The sequence below is a fragment of the Salmo salar genome, unplaced genomic scaffold (assembly GCF_965601325.2).
Source record: "Salmo salar unplaced genomic scaffold, fSalSal1 ptg000293l, whole genome shotgun sequence".
Lineage (NCBI taxonomy): Eukaryota > Metazoa > Chordata > Actinopteri > Salmoniformes > Salmonidae > Salmo > Salmo salar.
This window is the reverse complement of record NW_027675346.1, coordinates 191890-208416: the sequence shown is the minus strand read 5'-3', so window position 1 is coordinate 208416 and position 16527 is coordinate 191890. Positions and strand designations below refer to the sequence as shown.

Here is a 16527-nt window from a genome sequence, read left to right as displayed (position 1 = left end):
GAACAGGGCAAAGGAGCACAAAGCACACACAAGCTGCATTCAGCAACAATATTCTTGTTTGTCTTATAAATACAAGGCAGATGCTAATTGAAAACACAAGGAAATTTGATCCTATTAAATAGGCAGGAAGCTGCATTTAGTCAATTCATCATTAAATGCTTACTACAAGGCAGTGTTGCTGATGAAATAGTGCAGGGGCACACCCTCGTGGACAAAATGCTTACAGCACCTGGTATTCCCAGGCGGTCTCCCATCCAAGTACTAACCAGGCCCGACCCTGCTTAGCTTCCGAGATCAGACGAGATCGGGCGTACCCAGGCTGGTATGGCCGTAAGCAAGAAACAATCTCTTGCTACAACATATATAGTCAAAGTGAGTGTGATAAACAGACATTGCATTTTCACCAATTAGATAAGCAGCTTGAACTTTGTGTCACTGAAAAAGTAGAAGAAATTACAAACACTGTTCCCATCACTTTTTAGCACAGGTAGTTGGATAAAATACAAACTTTATTTCCTTTCATCATTTGAACAGGGCAAAGGAGCACAAAGCACACACAAGCTGCATTCAGCAACAATATTCTTGTTTGTCTTATAAATACAAGGCAGATGCTAATTGAAAACACAAGGAAATTTGATCCTATTAAAAAGGCAGGAAGCTGCATTTAGTCAATTCATCATTAAATGCTTACTACAAGGCAGTGTTGCTGATGAAATAGTGCAGGGGCACACCCTCGTGGACAAAATGCTTACAGCACCTGGTATTCCCAGGCGGTCTCCCATCCAAGTACTAACCAGGCCCGACCCTGCTTAGCTTCCGAGATCAGACGAGATCGGGCGTACCCAGGCTGGTATGGCCGTAAGCGAGAAACAATCTCTTGCTACAACATATATAGTCAAAGTGAGTCTGATAAAACAGACATTTAGTCAATTCATCATTAAATGCTTAATACAAGGCAGTGTTGCTGATGAAATAGTGCAAGAGCACACCCTCGTGGACAAAATGCTTACAGCACCTGGTATTCCCAGGCGGTCTCCCATCCAAGTACTAACCAGGCCCGACCCTGCTTAGCTTCCGAGATCAGACGAGATCGGGCGTACCCAGGCTGGTATGGCCGTAAGCGAGAAACAATCTCTTGCTACAACATATATAGTCAAAGTGAGTGTGATAAACAGACATTGCATTTTCACCAATTAGATAAGCAGCTTGAACTTTGTGTCACTGAAAAAGTAGAAGAAATTACAAACACTGTTCCCATCACTTTTTAGCACAGGTAGTTGGATAAAATACAAACTTTATTTCCTTTCATCATTTGAACAGGGCAAAGGAGCACAAAGCACACACAAGCTGCATTCAGCAACAATATTCTTGTTTGTCTTATAAATACAAGGCAGATGCTAATTGAAAACACAAGGAAATTTGATCCTATTAAAAAGGCAGGAAGCTGCATTTAGTCAATTCATCATTAAATGCTTACTACAAGGCAGTGTTGCTGATGAAATAGTGCAGTGGCACACCCTCGTGGACAAAATGCTTACAGCACCTGGTATTCCCAGGCGGTCTCCCATCCAAGTACTAACCAGGCCCGACCCTGCTTAGCTTCCGAGATCAGACGAGATCGGGCGTACCCAGGCTGGTATGGCCGTAAGCGAGAAACAATCTCTTGCTACAACATATATAGTCAAAGTGAGTCTGATAAAACAGACATTTAGTCAATTCATCATTAAATGCTTAATACAAGGCAGTGTTGCTGATGAAATAGTGCAAGAGCACACCCTCGTGGACAAAATGCTTACAGCACCTGGTATTCCCAGGCGGTCTCCCATCCAAGTACTAACCAGGCCCGACCCTGCTTAGCTTCCGAGATCAGACGAGATCGGGCGTACCCAGGCTGGTATGGCCGTAAGCGAGAAACAATCTCTTGCTACAACATATATAGTCAAAGTGAGTGTGATAAACAGACATTGCATTTTCACCAATTAGATAAGCAGCTTGAACTTTGTGTCACTGAAAAAGTAGAAGAAATTACAAACACTGTTCCCATCACTTTTTAGCACAGGTAGTTGGATAAAATACAAACTTTATTTCCTTTCATCATTTGAACAGGGCAAAGGAGCACAAAGCACACACAAGCTGCATTCAGCAACAATATTCTTGTTTGTCTTATAAATACAAGGCAGATGCTAATTGAAAACACAAGGAAATTTGATCCTATTAAAAAGGCAGGAAGCTGCATTTAGTCAATTCATCATTAAATGCTTACTACAAAGCAGTGTTGCTGATGAAATAGTGCAGGGGCACACCCTCGTGGACAAAATGCTTACAGCACCTGGTATTCCCAGGCGGTCTCCCATCCAAGTACTAACCAGGCCCGACCCTGCTTAGCTTCCGAGATCAGACGAGATCGGGCGTACCCAGGCTGGTATGGCCGTAAGCGAGAAACAATCTCTTGCTACAACATATATAGTCAAAGTGAGTCTGATAAAACAGACATTTAGTCAATTCATCATTAAATGCTTAATACAAGGCAGTGTTGCTGATGAAATAGTGCAAGAGCACACCCTCGTGGACAAAATGCTTACAGCACCTGGTATTCCCAGGCGGTCTCCCATCCAAGTACTAACCAGGCCCGACCCTGCTTAGCTTCCGAGATCAGACGAGATCGGGCGTACCCAGGCTGGTATGGCCGTAAGCGAGAAACAATCTCTTGCTACAACATATATAGTCAAAGTGAGGGTGATAAACAGACATTGCATTTTCACCAATTAGATAAGCAGCTTGAACTTTGTGTCACTGAAAAAGTAGAAGAAATTACAAACACTGTTCCCATCACTTTTTAGCACAGGTAGTTGGATAAAATACAAACTTTATTTCCTTTCATCATTTGAACAGGGCAAAGGAGCACAAAGCACACACAAGCTGCATTCAGCAACAATATTCTTGTTTGTCTTATAAATACAAGGCAGATGCTAATTGAAAACACAAGGAAATTTGATCCTATTAAAAAGGCAGGAAGCTGCATTTAGTCAATTCATCATTAAATGCTTACTACAAGGCAGTGTTGCTGATGAAATAGTGCAGGGGCACACCCTCGTGGACAAAATGCTTACAGCACCTGGTATTCCCAGGCGGTCTCCCATCCAAGTACTAACCAGGCCCGACCCTGCTTAGCTTCCGAGATCGGGCGTACCCAGGCTGGTATGGCCGTAAGCGAGAAACAATCTCTTGCTACAACATATATAGTCAAAGTGAGTGTGATAAACAGACATTGCATTTTCACCAATTAGATAAGCAGCTTGAACTTTGTGTCACTGAAAAAGTAGAAGAAATTACAAACACTGTTCCCATCACTTTTTACCACAGGTAGTTGGATAAAATACAAACTTTATTTCCTTTCATCATTTGAACAGGGCAAAGGAGCACAAAGCACACACAAGCTGCATTCAGCAACAATATTCTTGTTTGTCTTATAAATACAAGGCAGATGCTAATTGAAAACACAAGGAAATTTGATCCTATTAAAAAGGCAGGAAGCTGCATTTAGTCAATTCATCCTTAAATGCTTACTACAAGGCAGTGTTGCTGATGAAATAGTGCAGGGGCACACCCTCGTGGACAAAATGCTTACAGCACCTGGTATTCCCAGGCGGTCTCCCATCCAAGTACTAACCAGGCCCGACCCTGCTTAGCTTCCGAGATCAGACGAGATCGGGCGTACCCAGGCTGGTATGGCCGTAAGCGAGAAACAATCTCTTGCTACAACATATATAGTCAAAGTGAGTCTGATAAAACAGACATTTAGTCAATTCATCATTAAATGCTTAATACAAGGCAGTGTTGCTGATGAAATAGTGCAAGAGCACACCCTCGTGGACAAAATGCTTACAGCACCTGGTATTCCCAGGCGGTCTCCCATCCAAGTACTAACCAGGCCCGACCCTGCTTAGCTTCCGAGATCAGACGAGATCGGGCGTACCCAGGCTGGTATGGCCGTAAGCGAGAAACAATCTCTTGCTACAACATATATAGTCAAAGTGAGTCTGATAAAACAGACATTTAGTCAATTCATCATTAAATGCTTAATACAAGGCAGTGTTGCTGATGAAATAGTGCAAGAGCACACCCTCGTGGACAAAATGCTTACAGCACCTGGTATTCCCAGGCGGTCTCCCATCCAAGTACTAACCAGGCCCGACCCTGCTTAGCTTCCGAGATCAGACGAGATCGGGCGTACCCAGGCTGGTATGGCCGTAAGCGAGAAACAATCTCTTGCTACAACATATATAGTCAAAGTGAGGGTGATAAACAGACATTGCATTTTCACCAATTAGATAAGCAGCTTGAACTTTGTGTCACTGAAAAAGTAGAAGAAATTACAAACACTGTTCCCATCACTTTTTAGCACAGGTAGTTGGATAAAATACAAACTTTATTTCCTTTCATCATTTGAACAGGGCAAAGGAGCACAAAGCACACACAAGCTGCATTCAGCAACAATATTCTTGTTTGTCTTATAAATACAAGGCAGATGCTAATTGAAAACACAAGGAAATTTGATCCTATTAAAAAGGCAGGAAGCTGCATTTAGTCAATTCATCATTAAATGCTTACTACAAGGCAGTGTTGCTGATGAAATAGTGCAGGGGCACACCCTCGTGGACAAAATGCTTACAGCACCTGGTATTCCCAGGCGGTCTCCCATCCAAGTACTAACCAGGCCCGACCCTGCTTAGCTTCCGAGATCGGGCGTACCCAGGCTGGTATGGCCGTAAGCGAGAAACAATCTCTTGCTACAACATATATAGTCAAAGTGAGTGTGATAAACAGACATTGCATTTTCACCAATTAGATAAGCAGCTTGAACTTTGTGTCACTGAAAAAGTAGAAGAAATTACAAACACTGTTCCCATCACTTTTTACCACAGGTAGTTGGATAAAATACAAACTTTATTTCCTTTCATCATTTGAACAGGGCAAAGGAGCACAAAGCACACACAAGCTGCATTCAGCAACAATATTCTTGTTTGTCTTATAAATACAAGGCAGATGCTAATTGAAAACACAAGGAAATTTGATCCTATTAAAAAGGCAGGAAGCTGCATTTAGTCAATTCATCCTTAAATGCTTACTACAAGGCAGTGTTGCTGATGAAATAGTGCAGGGGCACACCCTCGTGGACAAAATGCTTACAGCACCTGGTATTCCCAGGCGGTCTCCCATCCAAGTACTAACCAGGCCCGACCCTGCTTAGCTTCCGAGATCAGACGAGATCGGGCGTACCCAGGCTGGTATGGCCGTAAGCGAGAAACAATCTCTTGCTACAACATATATAGTCAAAGTGAGTCTGATAAAACAGACATTTAGTCAATTCATCATTAAATGCTTAATACAAGGCAGTGTTGCTGATGAAATAGTGCAAGAGCACACCCTCGTGGACAAAATGCTTACAGCACCTGGTATTCCCAGGCGGTCTCCCATCCAAGTACTAACCAGGCCCGACCCTGCTTAGCTTCCGAGATCAGACGAGATCGGGCGTACCCAGGCTGGTATGGCCGTAAGCGAGAAACAATCTCTTGCTACAACATATATAGTCAAAGTGAGTGTGATAAACAGACATTGCATTTTCACCAATTAGATAAGCAGCTTGAACTTTGTGTCACTGAAAAAGTAGAAGAAATTACAAACACTGTTCCCATCACTTTTTAGCACAGGTAGTTGGATAAAATACAAACTTTATTTCCTTTCATCATTTGAACAGGGCAAAGGAGCACAAAGCACACACAAGCTGCATTCAGCAACAATATTCTTGTTTGTCTTATAAATACAAGGCAGATGCTAATTGAAAACACAAGGAAATTTGATCCTATTAAAAAGGCAGGAAGCTGCATTTAGTCAATTCATCATTAAATGCTTACTACAAGGCAGTGTTGCTGATGAAATAGTGCAGGGGCACACCCTCGTGGACAAAATGCTTACAGCACCTGGTATTCCCAGGCGGTCTCCCATCCAAGTACTAACCAGGCCTGACCCTGCTTAGCTACCGAGATCAGACGAGATCGGGCGTACCCAGGCTGGTATGGCCGTAAGCGAGAACCAATCTCTTGCTACAACATATATAGTCAAAGTGAGTGTGATAAACAGACATTGCATTTTCACCAATTAGATAAGCAGCTTGAACTTTGTGTCACTGAAAAAGTAGAAGAAATTACAAACACTGTTCCCATCACTTTTTAGCACAGGTAGTTGGATAAAATACAAACTTTATTTCCTTTCATCATTTGAACAGGGCAAAGGAGCACAAAGCACACACAAGCTGCATTCAGCAACAATATTCTTGTTTGTCTTATAAATACAAGGCAGATGCTAATTGAAAACACAAGGAAATTTGATCCTATTAAAAAGGCAGGAAGCTGCATTTAGTCAATTCATCATTAAATGCTTACTACAAGGCAGTGTTGCTGATGAAATAGTGCAGGGGCACACCCTCGTGGACAAAATGCTTACAGCACCTGGTATTCCCAGGCGGTCTCCCATCCAAGTACTAACCAGGCCCGACCCTGCTTAGCTTCCGAGATCAGACGAGATCGGGCGTACCCAGGCTGGTATGGCCGTAAGCGAGAAACAATCTCTTGCTACAACATATATAGTCAAAGTGAGTCTGATAAAACAGACATTTAGTCAATTCATCATTAAATGCTTAATACAAGGCAGTGTTGCTGATGAAATAGTGCAAGAGCACACCCTCGTGGACAAAATGCTTACAGCACCTGGTATTCCCAGGCGGTCTCCCATCCAAGTACTAACCAGGCCCGACCCTGCTTAGCTTCCGAGATCAGACGAGATCGGGCGTACCCAGGCTGGTATGGCCGTAAGCGAGAAACAATCTCTTGCTACAACATATATAGTCAAAGTGAGTGTGATAAACAGACATTGCATTTTCACCAATTAGATAAGCAGCTTGAACTTTGTGTCACTGAAAAAGTAGAAGAAATTACAAACACTGTTCCCATCACTTTTTAGCACAGGTAGTTGGATAAAATACAAACTTTATTTCCTTTCATCATTTGAACAGGGCAAAGGAGCACAAAGCACACACAAGCTGCATTCAGCAACAATATTCTTGTTTGTCTTATAAATACAAGGCAGATGCTAATTGAAAACACAAGGAAATTTGATCCTATTAAAAAGGCAGGAAGCTGCATTTAGTCAATTCATCATTAAATGCTTACTACAAGGCAGTGTTGCTGATGAAATAGTGCAGGGGCACACCCTCGTGGACAAAATGCTTACAGCACCTGGTATTCCCAGGCGGTCTCCCATCCAAGTACTAACCAGGCCCGACCCTGCTTAGCTTCCGAGATCGGGCGTACCCAGGCTGGTATGGCCGTAAGCGAGAAACAATCTCTTGCTACAACATATATAGTCAAAGTGAGTGTGATAAACAGACATTGCATTTTCACCAATTAGATAAGCAGCTTGAACTTTGTGTCACTGAAAAAGTAGAAGAAATTACAAACACTGTTCCCATCACTTTTTAGCACAGGTAGTTGGATAAAATACAAACTTTATTTCCTTTCATCATTTGAACAGGGCAAAGGAGCACAAAGCACACACAAGCTGCATTCAGCAACAATATTCTTGTTTGTCTTATAAATACAAGGCAGATGCTAATTGAAAACACAAGGAAATTTGATCCTATTAAAAAGGCAGGAAGCTGCATTTAGTCAATTCATCCTTAAATGCTTACTACAAGGCAGTGTTGCTGATGAAATAGTGCAGGGGCACACCCTCGTGGACAAAATGCTTACAGCACCTGGTATTCCCAGGCGGTCTCCCATCCAAGTACTAACCAGGCCCGACCCTGCTTAGCTTCTGAGATCAGACGAGATCGGGCGTACCCAGGCTGGTATGGCCGTAAGCGAGAAACAATCTCTTGCTACAACATATATAGTCAAAGTGAGTCTGATAAAACAGACATTTAGTCAATTCATCATTAAATGCTTAATACAAGGCAGTGTTGCTGATGAAATAGTGCAAGAGCACACCCTCGTGGACAAAATGCTTACAGCACCTGGTATTCCCAGGCGGTCTCCCATCCAAGTACTAACCAGGCCCGACCCTGCTTAGCTTCCGAGATCAGACGAGATCGGGCGTACCCAGGCTGGTATGGCCGTAAGCGAGAAACAATCTCTTGCTACAACATATATAGTCAAAGTGAGTGTGATAAACAGACATTGCATTTTCACCAATTAGATAAGCAGCTTGAACTTTGTGTCACTGAAAAAGTAGAAGAAATTACAAACACTGTTCCCATCACTTTTTAGCACAGGTAGTTGGATAAAATACAAACTTTATTTCCTTTCATCATTTGAACAGGGCAAAGGAGCACAAAGCACACACAAGCTGCATTCAGCAACAATATTCTTGTTTGTCTTATAAATACAAGGCAGATGCTAATTGAAAACACAAGGAAATTTGATCCTATTAAAAAGGCAGGAAGCTGCATTTAGTCAATTCATCATTAAATGCTTACTACAAGGCAGTGTTGCTGATGAAATAGTGCAGGGGCACACCCTCGTGGACAAAATGCTTACAGCACCTGGTATTCCCAGGCGGTCTCCCATCCAAGTACTAACCAGGCCCGACCCTGCTTAGCTTCCGAGATCGGGCGTACCCAGGCTGGTATGGCCGTAAGCGAGAAACAATCTCTTGCTACAACATATATAGTCAAAGTGAGTGTGATAAACAGACATTGCATTTTCACCAATTAGATAAGCAGCTTGAACTTTGTGTCACTGAAAAAGTAGAAGAAATTACAAACACTGTTCCCATCACTTTTTAGCACAGGTAGTTGGATAAAATACAAACTTTATTTCCTTTCATCATTTGAACAGGGCAAAGGAGCACAAAGCACACACAAGCTGCATTCAGCAACAATATTCTTGTTTGTCTTATAAATACAAGGCAGATGCTAATTGAAAACACAAGGAAATTTGATCCTATTAAAAAGGCAGGAAGCTGCATTTAGTCAATTCATCCTTAAATGCTTACTACAAGGCAGTGTTGCTGATGAAATAGTGCAGGGGCACACCCTCGTGGACAAAATGCTTACAGCACCTGGTATTCCCAGGCGGTCTCCCATCCAAGTACTAACCAGGCCCGACCCTGCTTAGCTTCCGAGATCAGACGAGATCGGGCGTACCCAGGCTGGTATGGCCGTAAGCGAGAAACAATCTCTTGCTACAACATATATAGTCAAAGTGAGTCTGATAAAACAGACATTTAGTCAATTCATCATTAAATGCTTAATACAAGGCAGTGTTGCTGATGAAATAGTGCAAGAGCACACCCTCGTGGACAAAATGCTTACAGCACCTGGTATTCCCAGGCGGTCTCCCATCCAAGTACTAACCAGGCCCGACCCTGCTTAGCTTCCGAGATCAGACGAGATCGGGCGTACCCAGGCTGGTATGGCCGTAAGCGAGAAACAATCTCTTGCTACAACATATATAGTCAAAGTGAGTGTGATAAACAGACATTGCATTTTCACCAATTAGATAAGCAGCTTGAACTTTGTGTCACTGAAAAAGTAGAAGAAATTACAAACACTGTTCCCATCACTTTTTAGCACAGGTAGTTGGATAAAATACAAACTTTATTTCCTTTCATCATTTGAACAGGGCAAAGGAGCACAAAGCACACACAAGCTGCATTCAGCAACAATATTCTTGTTTGTCTTATAAATACAAGGCAGATGCTAATTGAAAACACAAGGAAATTTGATCCTATTAAAAAGGCAGGAAGCTGCATTTAGTCAATTCATCATTAAATGCTTACTACAAGGCAGTGTTGCTGATGAAATAGTGCAGGGGCACACCCTCGTGGACAAAATGCTTACAGCACCTGGTATTCCCAGGCGGTCTCCCATCCAAGTACTAACCAGGCCTGACCCTGCTTAGCTTCCGAGATCAGACGAGATCGGGCGTACCCAGGCTGGTATGGCCGTAAGCGAGAACCAATCTCTTGCTACAACATATATAGTCAAAGTGAGTGTGATAAACAGACATTGCATTTTCTCCAATTAGATAAGCAGCTTGAACTTTGTGTCACTGAAAAAGTAGAAGAAATTACAAACACTGTTCCCATCACTTTTTAGCACAGGTAGTTGGATAAAATACAAACTTTATTTCCTTTCATCATTTGAACAGGGCAAAGGAGCACAAAGCACACACAAGCTGCATTCAGCAACAATATTCTTGTTTGTCTTATAAATACAAGGCAGATGCTAATTGAAAACACAAGGAAATTTGATCCTATTAAAAAGGCAGGAAGCTGCATTTAGTCAATTCATCATTAAATGCTTACTACAAGGCAGTGTTGCTGATGAAATAGTGCAGGGGCACACCCTCGTGGACAAAATGCTTACAGCACCTGGTATTCCCAGGCGGTCTCCCATCCAAGTACTAACCAGGCCCGACCCTGCTTAGCTTCCGAGATCAGACGAGATCGGGCGTACCCAGGCTGGTATGGCCGTAAGCGAGAAACAATCTCTTGCTACAACATATATAGTCAAAGTGAGTCTGATAAAACAGACATTTAGTCAATTCATCATTAAATGCTTAATACAAGGCAGTGTTGCTGATGAAATAGTGCAGGGGCACACCCTCGTGGACAAAATGCTTACAGCACCTGGTATTCCCAGGCGGTCTCCCATCCAAGTACTAACCAGGCCCGACCCTGCTTAGCTTCCGAGATCAGACGAGATCGGGCGTACCCAGGCTGGTATGGCCGTAAGCGAGAAACAATCTCTTGCTACAACATATATAGTCAAAGTGAGTGTGATAAACAGACATTGCATTTTCTCCAATTAGATAAGCAGCTTGAACTTTGTGTCACTGAAAAAGTAGAAGAAATTACAAACACTGTTCCCATCACTTTTTAGCACAGGTAGTTGGATAAAATACAAACTTTATTTCCTTTCATCATTTGAACAGGGCAAAGGAGCACAAAGCACACACAAGCTGCATTCAGCAACAATATTCTTGTTTGTCTTATAAATACAAGGCAGATGCTAATTGAAAACACAAGGAAATTTGATCCTATTAAAAAGGCAGGAAGCTGCATTTAGTCAATTCATCATTAAATGCTTACTACAAGGCAGTGTTGCTGATGAAATAGTGCAGGGGCACACCCTCGTGGACAAAATGCTTACAGCACCTGGTATTCCCAGGCGGTCTCCCATCCAAGTACTAACCAGGCCCGACCCTGCTTAGCTTCCGAGATCAGACGAGATCGGGCGTACCCAGGCTGGTATGGCCGTAAGCGAGAAACAATCTCTTGCTACAACATATATAGTCAAAGTGAGTCTGATAAAACAGACATTTAGTCAATTCATCATTAAATGCTTAATACAAGGCAGTGTTGCTGATGAAATAGTGCAGGGGCACACCCTCGTGGACAAAATGCTTACAGCACCTGGTATTCCCAGGCGGTCTCCCATCCAAGTACTAACCAGGCCCGACCCTGCTTAGCTTCCGAGATCAGACGAGATCGGGCGTACCCAGGCTGGTATGGCCGTAAGCGAGAAACAATCTCTTGCTACAACATATATAGTCAAAGTGAGTGTGATAAACAGACATTGCATTTTCACCAATTAGATAAGCAGCTTGAACTTTGTGTCACTGAAAAAGTAGAAGAAATTACAAACACTGTTCCCATCACTTTTTAGCACAGGTAGTTGGATAAAATACAAACTTTATTTCCTTTCATCATTTGAACAGGGCAAAGGAGCACAAAGCACACACAAGCTGCATTCAGCAACAATATTCTTGTTTGTCTTATAAATACAAGGCAGATGCTAATTGAAAACACAAGGAAATTTGATCCTATTAAAAAGGCAGGAAGCTGCATTTAGTCAATTCATCATTAAATGCTTACTACAAGGCAGTGTTGCTGATGAAATAGTGCAGGGGCACACCCTCGTGGACAAAATGCTTACAGCACCTGGTATTCCCAGGCGGTCTCCCATCCAAGTACTAACCAGGCCCGACCCTGCTTAGCTTCCGAGATCAGACGAGATCGGGCGTACCCAGGCTGGTATGGCCGTAAGCGAGAAACAATCTCTTGCTACAACATATATAGTCAAAGTGAGTCTGATAAAACAGACATTTAGTCAATTCATCATTAAATGCTTAATACAAGGCAGTGTTGCTGATGAAATAGTGCAGGGGCACACCCTCGTGGACAAAATGCTTACAGCACCTGGTATTCCCAGGCGGTCTCCCATCCAAGTACTAACCAGGCCCGACCCTGCTTAGCTTCCGAGATCAGACGAGATCGGGCGTACCCAGGCTGGTATGGCCGTAAGCGAGAAACAATCTCTTGCTACAACATATATAGTCAAAGTGAGTGTGATAAACAGACATTGCATTTTCACCAATTAGATAAGCAGCTTGAACTTTGTGTCACTGAAAAAGTAGAAGAAATTACAAACACTGTTCCCATCACTTTTTAGCACAGGTAGTTGGATAAAATACAAACTTTATTTCCTTTCATCATTTGAACAGGGCAAAGGAGCACAAAGCACACACAAGCTGCATTCAGCAACAATATTCTTGTTTGTCTTATAAATACAAGGCAGATGCTAATTGAAAACACAAGGAAATTTGATCCTATTAAAAAGGCAGGAAGCTGCATTTAGTCAATTCATCATTAAATGCTTACTACAAGGCAGTGTTGCTGATGAAATAGTGCAGGGGCACACCCTCGTGGACAAAATGCTTACAGCACCTGGTATTCCCAGGCGGTCTCCCATCCAAGTACTAACCAGGCCCGACCCTGCTTAGCTTCCGAGATCAGACGAGATCGGGCGTACCCAGGCTGGTATGGCCGTAAGCGAGAAACAATCTCTTGCTACAACATATATAGTCAAAGTGAGTCTGATAAAACAGACATTTAGTCAATTCATCATTAAATGCTTAATACAAGGCAGTGTTGCTGATGAAATAGTGCAAGAGCACACCCTCGTGGACAAAATGCTTACAGCACCTGGTATTCCCAGGCGGTCTCCCATCCAAGTACTAACCAGGCCCGACCCTGCTTAGCTTCCGAGATCAGACGAGATCGGGCGTACACAGGCTGGTATGGCCGTAAGCGAGAAACAATCTCTTGCTACAACATATATAGTCAAAGTGAGTGTGATAAACAGACATTGCATTTTCACCAATTAGATAAGCAGCTTGAACTTTGTGTCACTGAAAAAGTAGAAGAAATTACAAACACTGTTCCCATCACTTTTTAGCACAGGTAGTTGGATAAAATACAAACTTTATTTCCTTTCATCATTTGAACAGGGCAAAGGAGCACAAAGCACACACAAGCTGCATTCAGCAACAATATTCTTGTTTGTCTTATAAATACAAGGCAGATGCTAATTGAAAACACAAGGAAATTTGATCCTATTAAAAAGGCAGGAAGCTGCATTTAGTCAATTCATCATTAAATGCTTACTACAAGGCAGTGTTGCTGATGAAATAGTGCAGGGGCACACCCTCGTGGACAAAATGATTACAGCACCTGGTATTCCCAGGCGGTCTCCCATCCAAGTACTAACCAGGCCCGACCCTGCTTAGCTTCCGAGATCAGACGAGATCGGGCGTACCCAGGCTGGTATGGCCGTAAGCGAGAAACAATCTCTTGCTACAACATATATAGTCAAAGTGAGTCTGATAAAACAGACATTTAGTCAATTCATCATTAAATGCTTAATACAAGGCAGTGTTGCTGATGAAATAGTGCAGGGGCACACCCTCGTGGACAAAATGCTTACAGCACCTGGTATTCCCAGGCGGTCTCCCATCCAAGTACTAACCAGGCCCGACCCTGCTTAGCTTCCGAGATCAGACGAGATCGGGCGTACCCAGGCTGGTATGGCCGTAAGCGAGAAACAATCTCTTGCTACAACATATATAGTCAAAGTGAGTGTGATAAACAGACATTGCATTTTCACCAATTAGATAAGCAGCTTGAACTTTGTGTCACTGAAAAAGTAGAAGAAATTACAAACACTGTTCCCATCACTTTTTAGCACAGGTAGTTGGATAAAATACAAACTTTATTTCCTTTCATCATTTGAACAGGGCAAAGGAGCACAAAGCACACACAAGCTGCATTCAGCAACAATATTCTTGTTTGTCTTATAAATACAAGGCAGATGCTAATTGAAAACACAAGGAAATTTGATCCTATTAAAAAGGCAGGAAGCTGCATTTAGTCAATTCATCATTAAATGCTTACTACAAAGCAGTGTTGCTGATGAAATAGTGCAGGGGCACACCCTCGTGGACAAAATGCTTACAGCACCTGGTATTCCCAGGCGGTCTCCCATCCAAGTACTAACCAGGCCCGACCCTGCTTAGCTTCCGAGATCAGACGAGATCGGGCGTACCCAGGCTGGTATGGCCGTAAGCGAGAAACAATCTCTTGCTACAACATATATAGTCAAAGTGAGTCTGATAAAACAGACATTTAGTCAATTCATCATTAAATGCTTAATACAAGGCAGTGTTGCTGATGAAATAGTGCAAGAGCACACCCTCGTGGACAAAATGCTTACAGCACCTGGTATTCCCAGGCGGTCTCCCATCCAAGTACTAACCAGGCCCGACCCTGCTTAGCTTCCGAGATCAGACGAGATCGGGCGTACCCAGGCTGGTATGGCCGTAAGCGAGAAACAATCTCTTGCTACAACATATATAGTCAAAGTGAGTGTGATAAACAGACATTGCATTTTCACCAATTAGATAAGCAGCTTGAACTTTGTGTCACTGAAAAAGTAGAAGAAATTACAAACACTGTTCCCATCACTTTTTAGCACAGGTAGTTGGATAAAATACAAACTTTATTTCCTTTCATCATTTGAACAGGGCAAAGGAGCACAAAGCACACACAAGCTGCATTCAGCAACAATATTCTTGTTTGTCTTATAAATACAAGGCAGATGCTAATTGAAAACACAAGGAAATTTGATCCTATTAAAAAGGCAGGAAGCTGCATTTAGTCAATTCATCATTAAATGCTTACTACAAAGCAGTGTTGCTGATGAAATAGTGCAGGGGCACACCCTCGTGGACAAAATGCTTACAGCACCTGGTATTCCCAGGCGGTCTCCCATCCAAGTACTAACCAGGCCCGACCCTGCTTAGCTTCCGAGATCAGACGAGATCGGGCGTACCCAGGCTGGTATGGCCGTAAGCGAGAAACAATCTCTTGCTACAACATATATAGTCAAAGTGAGTCTGATAAAACAGACATTTAGTCAATTCATCATTAAATGCTTAATACAAGGCAGTGTTGCTGATGAAATAGTGCAAGAGCACACCCTCGTGGACAAAATGCTTACAGCACCTGGTATTCCCAGGCGGTCTCCCATCCAAGTACTAACCAGGCCCGACCCTGCTTAGCTTCCGAGATCAGACGAGATCGGGCGTACCCAGGCTGGTATGGCCGTAAGCGAGAAACAATCTCTTGCTACAACATATATAGTCAAAGTGAGTGTGATAAACAGACATTGCATTTTCACCAATTAGATAAGCAGCTTGAACTTTGTGTCACTGAAAAAGTAGAAGAAATTACAAACACTGTTCCCATCACTTTTTAGCACAGGTAGTTGGATAAAATACAAACTTTATTTCCTTTCATCATTTGAACAGGGCAAAGGAGCACAAAGCACACACAAGCTGCATTCAGCAACAATATTCTTGTTTGTCTTATAAATACAAGGCAGATGCTAATTGAAAACACAAGGAAATTTGATCCTATTAAAAAGGCAGGAAGCTGCATTTAGTCAATTCATCATTAAATGCTTACTACAAGGCAGTGTTGCTGATGAAATAGTGCAGGGGCACACCCTCGTGGACAAAATGCTTACAGCACCTGGTATTCCCAGGCGGTCTCCCATCCAAGTACTAACCAGGCCCGACCCTGCTTAGCTTCCGAGATCAGACGAGATCGGGCGTACCCAGGCTGGTATGGCCGTAAGCGAGAAACAATCTCTTGCTACAACATATATAGTCAAAGTGAGTCTGATAAAACAGACATTTAGTCAATTCATCATTAAATGCTTAATACAAGGCAGTGTTGCTGATGAAATAGTGCAAGAGCACACCCTCGTGGACAAAATGCTTACAGCACCTGGTATTCCCAGGCGGTCTCCCATCCAAGTACTAACCAGGCCCGACCCTGCTTAGCTTCCGAGATCAGACGAGATCGGGCGTACCCAGGCTGGTATGGCCGTAAGCGAGAAACAATCTCTTGCTACAACATATATAGTCAAAGTGAGTGTGATAAACAGACATTGCATTTTCACCAATTAGATAAGCAGCTTGAACTTTGTGTCACTGAAAAAGTAGAAGAAATTACAAACACTGTTCCCATCACTTTTTAGCACAGGTAGTTGGATAAAATACAAACTTTATTTCCTTTCATCATTTGAACAGGGCAAAGGAGCACAAAGCACACACAAGCTGC

General features: G+C 42.7%; 36 non-coding genes and 4 pseudogenes across 36 annotated transcripts; all 40 read right to left on the bottom strand.

Annotated features, from left to right (window-relative positions):
- Positions 1-217: 217 nt before the first annotated feature.
- Positions 218-336, bottom strand: LOC145868099 (5S ribosomal RNA). The gene has a single exon (XR_014384093.1). It is a non-coding gene; the product is annotated as a 5S ribosomal RNA (ribosomal RNA).
- Positions 337-745: 409 nt separating this feature from the next.
- LOC145868088 (5S ribosomal RNA) lies at positions 746-864 on the bottom strand. The gene has a single exon (XR_014384082.1). It is a non-coding gene; the product is annotated as a 5S ribosomal RNA (ribosomal RNA).
- A 139-nt stretch (positions 865-1003) lies between these two features.
- LOC145868078 (5S ribosomal RNA) lies at positions 1004-1122 on the bottom strand. Its single transcript, XR_014384072.1, has one exon. It is a non-coding gene; the product is annotated as a 5S ribosomal RNA (ribosomal RNA).
- A 409-nt stretch (positions 1123-1531) lies between these two features.
- Positions 1532-1650, bottom strand: LOC145868070 (5S ribosomal RNA). Its single transcript, XR_014384064.1, has one exon. It is a non-coding gene; the product is annotated as a 5S ribosomal RNA (ribosomal RNA).
- Positions 1651-1789: 139 nt separating this feature from the next.
- Positions 1790-1908, bottom strand: LOC145868059 (5S ribosomal RNA). The gene has a single exon (XR_014384053.1). It is a non-coding gene; the product is annotated as a 5S ribosomal RNA (ribosomal RNA).
- A 409-nt stretch (positions 1909-2317) lies between these two features.
- Positions 2318-2436, bottom strand: LOC145868048 (5S ribosomal RNA). Its single transcript, XR_014384042.1, has one exon. It is a non-coding gene; the product is annotated as a 5S ribosomal RNA (ribosomal RNA).
- Positions 2437-2575: 139 nt separating this feature from the next.
- Positions 2576-2694, bottom strand: LOC145868037 (5S ribosomal RNA). Its single transcript, XR_014384031.1, has one exon. It is a non-coding gene; the product is annotated as a 5S ribosomal RNA (ribosomal RNA).
- Positions 2695-3103: 409 nt separating this feature from the next.
- On the bottom strand, positions 3104-3212 carry LOC145870858 (uncharacterized; annotated as a pseudogene).
- Positions 3213-3621: 409 nt separating this feature from the next.
- Positions 3622-3740, bottom strand: LOC145868027 (5S ribosomal RNA). Its single transcript, XR_014384020.1, has one exon. It is a non-coding gene; the product is annotated as a 5S ribosomal RNA (ribosomal RNA).
- A 139-nt stretch (positions 3741-3879) lies between these two features.
- On the bottom strand, positions 3880-3998 carry LOC145868016 (5S ribosomal RNA). The gene has a single exon (XR_014384009.1). It is a non-coding gene; the product is annotated as a 5S ribosomal RNA (ribosomal RNA).
- A 139-nt stretch (positions 3999-4137) lies between these two features.
- On the bottom strand, positions 4138-4256 carry LOC145868005 (5S ribosomal RNA). Its single transcript, XR_014383998.1, has one exon. It is a non-coding gene; the product is annotated as a 5S ribosomal RNA (ribosomal RNA).
- Positions 4257-4665: 409 nt separating this feature from the next.
- On the bottom strand, positions 4666-4774 carry LOC145870856 (uncharacterized; annotated as a pseudogene).
- Positions 4775-5183: 409 nt separating this feature from the next.
- Positions 5184-5302, bottom strand: LOC145867994 (5S ribosomal RNA). Its single transcript, XR_014383987.1, has one exon. It is a non-coding gene; the product is annotated as a 5S ribosomal RNA (ribosomal RNA).
- A 139-nt stretch (positions 5303-5441) lies between these two features.
- On the bottom strand, positions 5442-5560 carry LOC145867982 (5S ribosomal RNA). The gene has a single exon (XR_014383976.1). It is a non-coding gene; the product is annotated as a 5S ribosomal RNA (ribosomal RNA).
- Positions 5561-5969: 409 nt separating this feature from the next.
- Positions 5970-6088, bottom strand: LOC145869312 (5S ribosomal RNA). The gene has a single exon (XR_014385308.1). It is a non-coding gene; the product is annotated as a 5S ribosomal RNA (ribosomal RNA).
- A 409-nt stretch (positions 6089-6497) lies between these two features.
- On the bottom strand, positions 6498-6616 carry LOC145867971 (5S ribosomal RNA). The gene has a single exon (XR_014383965.1). It is a non-coding gene; the product is annotated as a 5S ribosomal RNA (ribosomal RNA).
- Positions 6617-6755: 139 nt separating this feature from the next.
- LOC145867960 (5S ribosomal RNA) lies at positions 6756-6874 on the bottom strand. Its single transcript, XR_014383954.1, has one exon. It is a non-coding gene; the product is annotated as a 5S ribosomal RNA (ribosomal RNA).
- A 409-nt stretch (positions 6875-7283) lies between these two features.
- LOC145870855 (uncharacterized) lies at positions 7284-7392 on the bottom strand (annotated as a pseudogene).
- A 409-nt stretch (positions 7393-7801) lies between these two features.
- On the bottom strand, positions 7802-7920 carry LOC145868483 (5S ribosomal RNA). The gene has a single exon (XR_014384479.1). It is a non-coding gene; the product is annotated as a 5S ribosomal RNA (ribosomal RNA).
- A 139-nt stretch (positions 7921-8059) lies between these two features.
- LOC145867949 (5S ribosomal RNA) lies at positions 8060-8178 on the bottom strand. The gene has a single exon (XR_014383943.1). It is a non-coding gene; the product is annotated as a 5S ribosomal RNA (ribosomal RNA).
- A 409-nt stretch (positions 8179-8587) lies between these two features.
- LOC145870854 (uncharacterized) lies at positions 8588-8696 on the bottom strand (annotated as a pseudogene).
- Positions 8697-9105: 409 nt separating this feature from the next.
- On the bottom strand, positions 9106-9224 carry LOC145867939 (5S ribosomal RNA). The gene has a single exon (XR_014383932.1). It is a non-coding gene; the product is annotated as a 5S ribosomal RNA (ribosomal RNA).
- A 139-nt stretch (positions 9225-9363) lies between these two features.
- LOC145867928 (5S ribosomal RNA) lies at positions 9364-9482 on the bottom strand. Its single transcript, XR_014383921.1, has one exon. It is a non-coding gene; the product is annotated as a 5S ribosomal RNA (ribosomal RNA).
- A 409-nt stretch (positions 9483-9891) lies between these two features.
- LOC145868404 (5S ribosomal RNA) lies at positions 9892-10010 on the bottom strand. Its single transcript, XR_014384400.1, has one exon. It is a non-coding gene; the product is annotated as a 5S ribosomal RNA (ribosomal RNA).
- A 409-nt stretch (positions 10011-10419) lies between these two features.
- On the bottom strand, positions 10420-10538 carry LOC145867917 (5S ribosomal RNA). The gene has a single exon (XR_014383910.1). It is a non-coding gene; the product is annotated as a 5S ribosomal RNA (ribosomal RNA).
- A 139-nt stretch (positions 10539-10677) lies between these two features.
- Positions 10678-10796, bottom strand: LOC145867905 (5S ribosomal RNA). The gene has a single exon (XR_014383898.1). It is a non-coding gene; the product is annotated as a 5S ribosomal RNA (ribosomal RNA).
- Positions 10797-11205: 409 nt separating this feature from the next.
- Positions 11206-11324, bottom strand: LOC145867894 (5S ribosomal RNA). The gene has a single exon (XR_014383887.1). It is a non-coding gene; the product is annotated as a 5S ribosomal RNA (ribosomal RNA).
- Positions 11325-11463: 139 nt separating this feature from the next.
- LOC145867883 (5S ribosomal RNA) lies at positions 11464-11582 on the bottom strand. Its single transcript, XR_014383876.1, has one exon. It is a non-coding gene; the product is annotated as a 5S ribosomal RNA (ribosomal RNA).
- Positions 11583-11991: 409 nt separating this feature from the next.
- Positions 11992-12110, bottom strand: LOC145867872 (5S ribosomal RNA). The gene has a single exon (XR_014383865.1). It is a non-coding gene; the product is annotated as a 5S ribosomal RNA (ribosomal RNA).
- Positions 12111-12249: 139 nt separating this feature from the next.
- On the bottom strand, positions 12250-12368 carry LOC145867861 (5S ribosomal RNA). Its single transcript, XR_014383854.1, has one exon. It is a non-coding gene; the product is annotated as a 5S ribosomal RNA (ribosomal RNA).
- A 409-nt stretch (positions 12369-12777) lies between these two features.
- LOC145867849 (5S ribosomal RNA) lies at positions 12778-12896 on the bottom strand. The gene has a single exon (XR_014383842.1). It is a non-coding gene; the product is annotated as a 5S ribosomal RNA (ribosomal RNA).
- Positions 12897-13035: 139 nt separating this feature from the next.
- LOC145874721 (5S ribosomal RNA) lies at positions 13036-13154 on the bottom strand. Its single transcript, XR_014390357.1, has one exon. It is a non-coding gene; the product is annotated as a 5S ribosomal RNA (ribosomal RNA).
- Positions 13155-13563: 409 nt separating this feature from the next.
- On the bottom strand, positions 13564-13682 carry LOC145875491 (5S ribosomal RNA). Its single transcript, XR_014391127.1, has one exon. It is a non-coding gene; the product is annotated as a 5S ribosomal RNA (ribosomal RNA).
- Positions 13683-13821: 139 nt separating this feature from the next.
- LOC145867838 (5S ribosomal RNA) lies at positions 13822-13940 on the bottom strand. Its single transcript, XR_014383831.1, has one exon. It is a non-coding gene; the product is annotated as a 5S ribosomal RNA (ribosomal RNA).
- A 409-nt stretch (positions 13941-14349) lies between these two features.
- On the bottom strand, positions 14350-14468 carry LOC145867827 (5S ribosomal RNA). The gene has a single exon (XR_014383820.1). It is a non-coding gene; the product is annotated as a 5S ribosomal RNA (ribosomal RNA).
- A 139-nt stretch (positions 14469-14607) lies between these two features.
- LOC145867816 (5S ribosomal RNA) lies at positions 14608-14726 on the bottom strand. Its single transcript, XR_014383809.1, has one exon. It is a non-coding gene; the product is annotated as a 5S ribosomal RNA (ribosomal RNA).
- Positions 14727-15135: 409 nt separating this feature from the next.
- On the bottom strand, positions 15136-15254 carry LOC145867805 (5S ribosomal RNA). Its single transcript, XR_014383798.1, has one exon. It is a non-coding gene; the product is annotated as a 5S ribosomal RNA (ribosomal RNA).
- A 139-nt stretch (positions 15255-15393) lies between these two features.
- On the bottom strand, positions 15394-15512 carry LOC145867793 (5S ribosomal RNA). The gene has a single exon (XR_014383786.1). It is a non-coding gene; the product is annotated as a 5S ribosomal RNA (ribosomal RNA).
- A 409-nt stretch (positions 15513-15921) lies between these two features.
- On the bottom strand, positions 15922-16040 carry LOC145867782 (5S ribosomal RNA). Its single transcript, XR_014383775.1, has one exon. It is a non-coding gene; the product is annotated as a 5S ribosomal RNA (ribosomal RNA).
- A 139-nt stretch (positions 16041-16179) lies between these two features.
- On the bottom strand, positions 16180-16298 carry LOC145867771 (5S ribosomal RNA). Its single transcript, XR_014383764.1, has one exon. It is a non-coding gene; the product is annotated as a 5S ribosomal RNA (ribosomal RNA).
- Positions 16299-16527: the final 229 nt, after the last annotated feature.